The 12,358-nt window shown below is 28.6% G+C and overlaps 1 pseudogene; it reads right to left on the reverse strand.

The window, feature by feature from the left end:
- Window positions 1–2,909: 2,909 nt before the first annotated feature.
- LOC130949148 (xyloglucan endotransglucosylase/hydrolase protein 2-like) lies at window positions 2,910–11,902 on the reverse strand (annotated as a pseudogene).
- Between the last annotated feature and the right edge of the window lie 456 nt (window positions 11,903–12,358).

Genomic DNA, 12,358 nt, shown 5'->3' on the forward strand with positions numbered 1-12,358 from the left:
ATGAATAGGTATAAAGTCGCAAAATATATTGAGTAATATATATATTGTAAAAGTAAAATAGTTCAAAGTAAAAAAATATACTTTGAAAGTTGATAATTGTAGAGAAGAAGACAACATATATGAATGTCATACATGCCAAATGTGAATATCTGAATTTTGTTTTGTAGGTCATACTTTAATTTGATAATAAAGAAATAAGATATATAATAGTTATTGAATTATATATTTAGTATAATATTTCTAGCAGTTATAGTATGACGAAGGTGTCAGTTACATAATGAATGATAATTAAGGCCGAGTTATAACTTTTAATACACAATAAAGACCGAGTTATAAGGTGACGGATCAGTTTCTATCTTTGTGCGTCTCTTCCTTTTTTTTCTATTAGTGCTACTGTTATGTTGCTGCACTTTGTTTTTATTTTTTCTTCTCTTCTTTTTCATTTTATTGCCGTCACTTATTTTTTTCTTTTTTTTTTCTTGATTTTATTTTTTCTAAAAGAGTAAAACAAAAAAAATTATGAAAAAAGAAGAAAAAGATGAAGAAAAAAATATGAAAATGAAGGAAAAAATGAAACACAAGATGAAGAGAAAGAAAAGGAAGAAGAGTTTTGAATTGTGTAGAATTTATTAGAAAAATAACATCAAAATTTTTTAACAGTAACACATAAATATCTTAGTTTTTGCACCGAAATTTTGCTACAAAAAGATAAAAATATCTTTTTTAATGCTACATTTTTTTCTTCTTTTTTTCTTTCTTTTCTTTTTTTTTTGTTACTTCTACTTCTTCTTTTAGTAGCATTACTTCTCATATTAGACTTGAATGAACATGTTTGTACTATATTGTATGTAATTTTATTTAATTGAATGAATGTAGGTTCACGTTTATTGGATTAAATTTTTAGCAGAAATAGACCGAAATATTTTTTCTTGATTTTATTCTTCTCAATAAATTTAAACAAGAATAATTATGAAAAAATGAAACAAGAAGGAGAAGATGAAGGAAAAAAAGATTAAAAAAAAGATAGGATGAAGCAGAAAATGAGAAGGAGGAGGAAGAAGAGTTTTGAATTGTATGCACCTTATTTAAATCCAAAATGCATCGAAATTCCTTAATGATAAAGACACATAAATAAACTCAGTTTAAAACAAATTAGAACCAGAATGCATCGAAATTAAACTCAGAATGTACCAAAATTAAATCCAAAATACACTGAAATTACGATACACAAATATACTCGGACCAAAATAAGTGTACCTTATTTAAATCTAAAATATACCAAAATCACTTATTTAAATCTAAAATATACCAAAATTACTTAATGATAACGACATACAAACAAATTCAATTCAAAATAAACACAGACTAAGTACATATTATTTAAATCCAGAATTCACAAAAATTAATTAATAATAACTACGCACAAGCAAATTCCTCCTCATCCTTCTTCTTCATTATTATCATCATCTTTTTTTTTGTTTATTTTTTTGTTTTATCTTCTCATAATTCTTCTTGTTTTATTCTCTTAACAAAAATAGAAATAAAAAAACTCAAATAAAAAGAAGAAACACATAATGTTGTAAAATCACTCAGAAAAGGAGAAAAAAAATGCAGTAATAATAACAACAATAAAAGAACGATGATGAGAAGAAAACACATAATAACAGATTATGATAATAACGATGATGATGGTGATGAAAGAAGAGAAGATAGTGGTGATGACGATAATAAAAGAAAAAGATTACGAAGGAGGAGGAGAAAGAGAACTTGCATGACAAGGGTGAAGCTGAGAAAATTTGAAAAAAAATGTTAAAATCCACATAGAAAAGATAAAATAGTATGTAAAGATAAATTAGGTTATAGCAACTTGATTGGATAATAAATTTGGATAGAATTTTATTGTTTTATAAATAAGAATGGAGCGAGGCAAGAATACCCGCCCCCGATACCGACTGTCGCCATCCCTTTTATATTTGTACCAAGTCATTTTGTTTTTAAGGTATATATGTGTGCAATTAGCGACTCAACCATATTGCAATGGAGGCTTTAATGATCTAACCGGTGTAAAGGCATTTAGGTTTTGCAATTCATTTATCTCTATTGATGAATCCTATTTGTACAACGTAACTAATATAGAAGGACTTTGTTGATGAAACCCATCTTGTCAATTGTATTTGCAAGAATGGAGGGAGAGAGACAAAAGAAAAGAAATCCTTAGTAATTTTTAATAGGCACAAGTGAAGTGATAATGGAAGTGGATGGAAACCACCGAGTGTTCATCATGTATACTACTTGAAAAAACCAAAAAACTCATCAATGTAGCATACTTCAAGTTAAGATACATAGGGGAATTTCCTAAGGTCAACCAACTTAGGGATTTGTTTGCAAATAAGTTTAAAATCCAATAGAAATTTAAAATTGAACTGTATTAGAAAAAATTTAAATTGATACAATATAAATTATAATTAATTTAATAAAATTAAATTAGATTGTAAAATAAAAATAATATTAATTTTTATTTTTTAAATTGGTTTTTATTTTCTAAATCTATCTAAATATACTGTAAAATCTAATTTTATGTCATTCGCAATACAAACAAAATAGTTATGAAGCATCTCGTTTGAATGATATGTTTTAAAAAGATACAAATTTTTTCTTAAACAAATAAGATATGCATGAAAATTTTCTTTATTCATCCCATTAACAGTCTAGTGAGATGCACTCATAATTATATTATTTTCTGTGCCAATAAAATAAATAATAAAAAAACGTAATTTTTTGTGAATACTGAGTACATGTATATCTGTAAATATTATTTTTATTTTATTTATTTAAATAAAAAATTCATTATTTTAGCCCTATTTATTAAGAACCGTAACAATAATAATTAGAAATTTAATTGTAATAATTCAATTTTGACACTCCAAAGGAGGTGTGGGATTCCTCTTCCTATCAGTACAATAGTCATAGATCATGTATCTCGTCTTCACATCTTCATATTGCCTTTGTCTTATAGGGTCCAGTTGCCAAAAGCTTGGGGTATTCCATTGGTACTTATCAGAATCACAATGTTGAATATCTGATGAGTCTTGAACTTCACAGCCTTTAACATCAAAGCCTTGTAAATATGCTTTGAAAGGTGCACTGCTCCAATTTATTTTGGTTCTGCCTCCATCCGTTGCCCAACTATCTCCATCCCACAAAGATGCTTGTATTTGCATTGGCTTTGTTGGATAGCTAACGCCAATATTGCTCATGTTCTTGAATACCCTAATGGGGATATTGTCCACAAAAAAGCTACAATATGCAAGATTTTTTTATTATTGGCAAATAACATCATAATATATATGGCTAAATTTTTTTTTCTCAAATTAGAAATTTTTATTCAAATATTTTTCAAAAAAAAAAATCTATACAACTTGTTGAACTAACCATAATAGCTAGTATGAGCCTAAAAATTAAGGTATATAAATAAATAAATAAATTAGTTTGTATAATCCACATACTTAGATGGTCGGATGACCTATTTTGACAATTCTATATTTGATAACAAATAATTTACATAAAATATTTGTAAAATTTGTATTAAAATAACTGTTATCAATTAATTATATATTTAAATTATTTTTTAATTAACAACAAAAAAATCTTAGTTATTAAAAATATATTAATTTCAAAATAATATCTATTAAAAAAATATCATATCAATGTTATTTTCTAAAATAAAAAATTGTAAAACAAGATATTAAAAAAATATTTTACATATTTTTTTACTTAAAACAAATTTCAAATTCGCATAGCATAGGTTATATCTTACACAATGTGATATTGGTTCCAAAGAATTTGGTAGTCGTGGAAATCTTGTCTAGGATCGAACCAAAGGTGTAACCTTTGCTCTCTGTTTCCTCCGTCATCTGCAAATACATTGGTTTGTAATATATACGGCTTCTCTTCTCTGTTACCCAAGAATTCGAAGTCTAGCTCGTCGTGACTGCTTGAACTTCCTTGTGAACTCATCTGCATTTTAAGTCGCAAGTATACTATGATAACGCTAGATAACCAATATTTTTTTATTGTAAAAAGACAAAATTGGTTAATGTTAATTCAAATATATTGTGGCCACAGTACTAATAATGTACTGTTATAAGGTGGTTTTTACCATAAAGTAGTATATATTTTTATACTTTATTTTTTTGGTGACATATATTTTTATACTTTATGAAAGATATATAAATAAATAAAACTGTGATTGTTTTTAAATTGATAAAATTTATTTGATTATTAATAACTAAAATATCACTTTTTTTTATTGGTTAAATCATAGAATTTTAATTACTATGAAAAAAACATATGAAAATATAATTACAAAACTTACATAATAGGCCGTGACAACTCCAGTAGAATCGTTTCCAGGTACTTTGATCCTTAGATGAAAGAATCCGGAGCCATAGTCCATCTTGGATCCAATTACAGCTCCTTCATGTTTAATAAATTAAATTGAAACCGGCAAACAAGACAAAATGTTAGACAGTAATTTTTAGTATTTTTCGTTATTATTTGACTAATATAAATATTAAATAATTTTTAATAAATAAATTTATTAATTTATACGTGTAAATTTTAAAAAATATACATGTAAACTGTATTAATTTATGTGTATAAAATTTCTATAAACATGAGTGTAAATTATTACTTACTATGTAATAATATTGCTAAAAAATAACAAAAATGCAGTATAAATTCCATCATTAATTTGTAGTTGAAGGGATGTACTCTATCTATTTAGGACATGGAAAAGGGACAAGAATATTAATCAATAAAGACAAAAGTCAAAGTATTAGACCGGTTTAAATATTTGATAAGAGAAGTTAAAATTAGTTGTTAATTTTTTTACGTAATATTATATGTTAATGGCGTAGCTTTTATTTGTCTAAAATGCAAATACAAATACAAATCACATTACATATAAAAAATATAAATATATGCAATATATATATATAAAAGAGGGTTAGGAAGCATAAAAATAAATTTAAAAAAATATATTTTAAACTAAATAATTAAAAAAAATATGCATGATTTATTAGTATAATTAAGTAATTAACCTCCTGAAGAATTATCCATTAAGAGCTGAATTTCTGTCCCTTGATTTAAAGACACAACATGATTATCACCTTATAATTTTGATCAAAGTTTACTTCGCTATTTCCTCCTCTAACAAGGACACCATCGGTAAAGAGCACAATAAGAAAAACAAATATTAGAGAACTCATATCTATGAAATTGTCAGGTAAGGTTTAATTTGTTATGAATGTTATTGGCCTTACCTAGTTCATCTATATATACATGCAATTTGACTACGTAAACATATTCCATTTAATTCACCATAAAACTAACGCGTGTAAAATGGAGTTGTAGGAGCGATGTAGGGTGGAAAGCTAATCATGACAAAGAACAAGAGTGATTAGTAATTAATAATATATTAATTTTTAATTAAGTAAGGCATGTTATCACTGTTTAATGCTTTAATATTTGTTTACTGAAACACGGAATGTGAATGAATATGGGAGTACACAGAAATACATAATATATATATTTTGTGTATCTCTTTAAATTTATGACACATAGGGGTGGCAACGGGGCGGGTAGGGGCGGGTTTTTGCTCTACCCGACCCCGCCCCGCTCAACAAAAACCCGCATCGAACCCGCCCCGCTTCTACCCGCGGGTAGTAAAATGTTAAACCCTAACCCACCCCTGCGGGTACCCACCCCGCCCCTACCCGCCCCAATAATTATTAAATCCAAAAAATAAAATAAAATTTTAAAAATTATATAACCATTATTTACATTCATAACTTAAATTAAAGTAAAAATTTAAATATGATACAATATTATTAATCATTTTACTAATTATTTTATATATATTACATATATTATATATTAAAAATATATATTTATATATCTATTATATATACCGGGGCGGGTAGGGGCGGGTTTAACCTAAACCCGCCCCGCCCCGCCCCGCCCAAGAACCCGCCTCGCTAAAACCCGCCCCGGTGCGGGTGCGGGTAATTACCCGTCCCGAACAGGTAGGGTCGGGGTGGGTACCCGCGGGTTCGGGTAGTGTTACCACCCCTAATGACACATGAGACATAAGTTATGAGTTATAAATTTTTATTTTTTTATCTTTGATTATTTTTCAAAATTTTAACTTTATCCTCAACCTAAACTTAATACCTCTTATTCTCTTTTCTCTCGCAAGTTTCTGTTCTTTTTATTTTCACACTTAGCCGTGTGCTGTTATGAACTTTCTCTTCTGTGTACTTGTCATCTTGTGTTCTAGTGTGTCTATCTATCTTCATCACGTATTTTTCATTTTTCCTTTACGTTTTGTCTCCCTCTATCTTTTCATTTGTTTTACAGATTATATTTGTAAGCCGAACGTTCACTGGCCTTTTCTCACTGTTTCAATTTCTTCGATTTTTATTTTATTTTTTTCTTTTAAAAATAATTGATTAATTAATTATTGATTTTAATTTTTTTTAATTAATTGTTGAGTTGATAATTGAATTAGAGTGGTTGATAATAGTATTTTGGGTTGAGATTGAAAATTAATTATGATAATAGTGGAAAGAAATGAGAGTGATGGTGAATTGGTGATGATGGTGGTGAAGTAGTGATTATAATTTGAAAGGTAAAATTGATATTTTATTTAGACTATTGTGTCTTATGTAACATTACTAAATACAATAAAAAAAATTTGTATATCTTTGTATGTGTATAATTATGTATGTATATATGTATTTATGTCTAAAAGATATTAACCAAACACTATCTTAAATACATGAAAATAATGTTAAAAGAGTAAAGTATCGTTTTTGCCTTCAACATTTTGGGTAAGTTCTAAAGTTATATCTAACATTTCAATCGTCCTATTTAAATCCATAACATTTTAAAATTGGTTCAATGTTGTCGTGCCGTTAGGGATCCGTTAAAAGAATTGATGGCAGGATAAAATTGAGACGATTTTGAAACGTTAGGACTTAGGAACTTAAATAAAACGAAAACGTTGGGGACAAAAACGATACATAAAAATAAATTTTAATTTTATCCTTCAATCAGTGACGGATTCAGAAAATTTTGATGGTGGGGGCGAAATATATAACATTAAAATAATTTTTATAATAAAAATATTACGTTTATATAAAAAATTAGCTATCAAATAATCTACTATAAATTTGTGTATAAATACATATATCATTTAACTCATTTTTAATATGTATTTTATATTTCAAAATTTATATTTTAAGATTTATTCTGTACAAGTGATTATTTTATGTATACATAATATAATTATTGTTATAATTATATTTTGTTATTGTAAAATATGATTATGTTTCAAAAAATCTAATTACAAATTAAAATACTAAAATAATAATTTAAATAATAACATATAATTTAAAATTTAATTTTTTGTATTTCATATTTTAAAAACCTTGACAATATAATTAAAATATCTTTTTTTGTATATATCGTTAAACAATTATTTAAAACTCAACTTTCATGCAATTTACTCTTGATGATATTCATAGTTGAAAAAGTTCATTCAATTAGTGTAGTTATTATAAAAAAAAAACTAAAGCTAATTTTAAAAGAAGAAACACAAATGGATAGATAATATTCTTTCGAGTCGATTTCTAAAAAAAACACCAATCTTATTTAAATTTGAAAATTGATCATTATAATGAATATCTATATGAAGTTCTCAAATTGGCTATCAAGTGTCGAAAGTTGAATAAAAAATTATAATCGGGTCAAATTTAATAATTTAGTGGGGGCAATAAACATTATTATTATATACTACTCAATAAAATTTCAAATTGTAGTGGAGACACTTGCACCCCACACCCACATAAGTGAATCCGTCCCTGCCTTTAATAATATCAATTTTTTACCGTATATAATATTCAATTATTTTTTAATCACATCTAAGTAAATTACACTTAATCACACTACTTTAATTCTAAATAAATTTTTTTATATTTTTATATTAACTTATATTATATACAATAAAAAAGTGATATTATTGAAAGATAAAATTAAAATTTATTTTTATGTATTGTTTTTGTTCCCAACGTTTTCATTCTATTTAAGTCCCTAATGTTTCAAAATCGTCTCAATTTTGTCCCGCCGTCAATTCTGTTAACGGATCTCTAACGGCAGGACAACATTGAGCCAATTTTAAAACGTTAAGGACTTAAATAGGACAATTAAAACGTTAAGAATAACTTTGAGACTTACTCCAAACGTTGGAACAAAAACGATATTTTACTCATTATTTGAAAAAGGATAACTCTTAGAATGAGTTATTTTTATCATGTTTATAGTAAACAATTATTTTGGTTTTCATTCGGATCCTTTCTTTTTTGCTATGGGCCAAGTCAACAAGCTGATTCGACTCAAAACATCCAGCCCCGCCACCCGATACGACATCTTCAGTTGAATCTTTGGGGCGGTGCTCCATGGATGTTAGCTAATGGACCCTTGTCGTGCTTGATGCTTCGCCGTCCTCCGCCATTGTCTCTCGGCGTTCGACATTGCTCTTCAAAATCGTCTTCCCTCTAAAGCTATCAACGCTACCCTGTTCTTCTGATCCGTGTCTTTCATCCCTTAGTCATTAAATGAGTTCCAGCGATACCCATTCACTGTTTTTCCCACCATTGCTCATTAAGCAGCCTAAGCAATTGTGTGATACTATCACTCGGGTATGTCTAAAATACATAAATTAATTTAATAATGGAGTAAAAGATAGAATAATTTAAATATATTGTTGTATGGTATATTATGTACAGATATGGACCTACAAGTGCATACACTTGCAAAACGTAGGTCACGATTGGCTTCGAAGGAAGAAAAACAGAAAATGGTTGCTTGCGTTTTGTAAGGATGGACAACCAAATATTAAAACGTCTCCTCTATCTCCTGCATGTAGACTAAAGTCGCAATTTGTTCATATTGGGAGATACCAAACATGACCTGTGTTTGACAGAAAAATAGCTTGCATGTGCGACACGTGTAAGGAAAAGGGTGATAGGGGTCTTTATAACGTGTGTTGCATTTGCTTAGAAGGCATGTAAGCACACTTTAGCCTTGTATCATTTCTACGTTTTGCTTTTAAAAAAGAAGAAAACCTAGGAAGAGGAAGCAGGTTGAGTGAGTGTGGAGTAAAATTAGGAGTTAAGTTTTAAAGTAGTCTATGAAGTTGCATTTGAGTTTTAAAGTAGTCTATGAAATTGCACTCGAGTCTCAGAGTAGTCCCTAAAATTAATAGTTAATCAATTTTTTCTTCGAATTTGCACTCTGAGATTTATACTAGTCCCTAATGCGTTTTCCATTTATCAGAACACTGAAAACGACGCCGTTTTATATTTATAAAAAAAAAAACCCAAGTCTTCCCTTTCCCAACCCGAGCCCCTTCCCATTTCCTTTTCCTTCCCCTTTCTCTCTGTTGTTGCTTCTCACTGGCCTCCGTCATGATGCCGCGCTGCACCTTGTCGCACGCCCCCTTTCCCAACCTAGTCTTTTACACTCTTGTCTCATCTCTATCTCTCTGCCCCTCCCTCTTCTCTTGTCTCCTATCAGTCTCCCTGATCTCAAATTAATTCCTCAATTACCTTATTCTGTTTTTCTTCATACACAATCAATTATCAATTTTCATAGATGAATTAACTAAACATTCTCATTACTCATCAATACACACCATTTCAACAAACTCAATTTAAAGTCATCTTCTACTTAAACTACAAATCCATTTATCAAGTTCAAAATTTTATGCAACCAGTAACAAAATAAACTCTATTGCAGTAAAAAAAAATTGAAAAAAAGAACCCATACAAGAGAAAAGGTAGAGAAGAGAGACTAGGTTGGGAAAGGGGTAGCACCATAACGGAAGTCGGCAAGAAGCGGTGGCAGAGGTCTCAGGTTAGAGAAGGGAAAGGAAAAGAGAAGGGCCTCTGGTTGGGAAAGAAGAAGGGGAAGAGGAAGAAGAAGGGTCTCAGATTGAAGAAGGAGAAGAGAAAAGGAAAGGAAAATTGGGGAAGGGTTGGGAAAGGAGAAGGGGAGCGCGTTTTTCTTTTTCTTTTTTTAATAAATACAAAGCGACATCGTTTTTAGTATTTCAATGAATGGAAAGCACCTTAGGGACTAGTATGAGTCTCGGAGTACAAGTTCCAGAATAAAATTGAGTAACTATTAATTTTAATGATCAATTTGAGGCTCGAGTGTAACTTTAAGAACCACTTTAAAACTTAAATAATAGTTCGTAATTTTTTATTATCTAAAAATATATTATTAAATATTTGGATCATTTTTAATGGATATGTTTAAAATAAATATTTTTTTGTATTTTAATTATGAATAAATTTATTTATTTGTGTTGTTATTAGAGTTATTAGAAAATTTTTGGTATATAAGTTAATTGTTAGTTTGATGATGATGATGATGATGATGATGATGATGATGATGATTAATTAGTAGAATGTTATTGTTAGTATAAGTAACCGGAACATACAGTTATTATTACCGTTATTATTGTTATTATTCTTAACATATTATTAACTACTACTATTATTATTAAGTTTTATTACTCGGTCAATTTTATAGTTATACTAAATTTTTAATTAAGTTTTTTTATTTTTTAAATAGATCTCTATATTAGATCAGATTTTGTAACTAAATTTCTATCGTAATAAAAATATTTAAATTAATAGAATATTCTGTTAAATTATACAAAATATTAAGTCAAGTATTAAACATATTTGTTTTGTTTAACAGAATATTTCATTAATTCTAACATTTTTGTCACGACAGATATTTAATTATAAAATCTGAAATGGTATAGAAATTCAATTGAAAAAAAAAAATAAAAAATCTAATTAAAAATTCAATAAAATTATAGAGAACGAAAGAATAATTAAACCTTATTATTATTATTATTATTATTATTATTATTATTATTATTATTATTAGTAGTAGTAGTAGTAGTAGTAGTAGTAGAATAATATTAATAATATATAAGTAATATATTATTGTTCTAAATAATATATTAATAATAATATGTTATTAATATATTGTTAACCAAACTTTGCAATAACTTACAATATAGTTGAACTTGAATTGAACTTTTACAATAATAGACTTCACATTTATCAATGAGTCTGCTTCAATGAACAACCTAATAGCATCTGCAATTGTGTATGAGTCCAACTTGGCATGATCTTGTGAAATTGTCCTCATCATGTGTGTTTGCTATTATATCTCATAATCTCCTAACAACCTTTCTTTCGAGTAAAGCTAACTCGGATAAGCCAATCGCATCCTACACCACACCCCTTACATTTTGCATAGAATATCTTCGGCTTGGACTCATACATAGTGTAATCAACTCCTCTAGAGATAGTATAGCTTTTGATTGCAAAGATCACCAATTCTCTAGAACCAAATTCTATTACGACAATAAATTTATCATTTTTTGCCGCAACATTGCCTTCACCTACGACATACAAACCACCGCTAGTCAGTCAAACCTAAATAAAGAAATGGTAGTGGTAACTTTAATTAATAAACATAACATACCCATATTCGCATACTCAAAAAAATTTCGAGCATGCATGGCTACGAGATCCAAAATTCTCATAAACGACGGAACACCAAAGGGGTGCTGGTTTACAAGTGCATCCACTTCATTTTTCACTGCTAGATTGCCTGCCTTGTCTCCGTCATTGTGTTCGTCATCGACTTCGTAGTCGGCTTCGAACTCCTCTTCACTGTCGTTGTTACCTTCTTCCCAATCTATATTTTCGAGCTCATCCATATTCACCTCCTCGCCAACCACGTCTAGCCCCATATGCTGTTCAAATTCAATGTATAACTCTATCGTTGGCACGTGAAATCAGGTTTATTGATAAACATAAAACTTCTGCTGGATACATGCGTCGTCAGTGATGGACATTATTTGAAACTAAATCAGCCCACCAAATACTTGTATATGATTTCTGTATAAAATTTTGCTCACCTTCTTTAAAACGTGACTTTGTATGTTCTCACAAAGACCATTTTACAACTCTATAAAATTCATGGTGCATGGAATAGCAAAGGAAAATAGACTTTTACAAACAAAAGTCACTCCTTTCGTATGTGTTTGGTATAATCTCACCGTTATAATACACCCACAAATTTATAATACATTCCATAATGTCAACTTTACCTAACCCAACTTTTTTGACGCTATTAATTATAAAAAAATACACAAGTACAAAAGAAAGAGGAATGGGGTTTGGTATGAAAAATGAATAAAAGTATT

The sequence above is a fragment of the Arachis stenosperma genome, chromosome 9, assembly GCF_014773155.1.
Source record: "Arachis stenosperma cultivar V10309 chromosome 9, arast.V10309.gnm1.PFL2, whole genome shotgun sequence".
NCBI classification, from domain to species: Eukaryota; Viridiplantae; Streptophyta; class Magnoliopsida; order Fabales; family Fabaceae; genus Arachis; species Arachis stenosperma.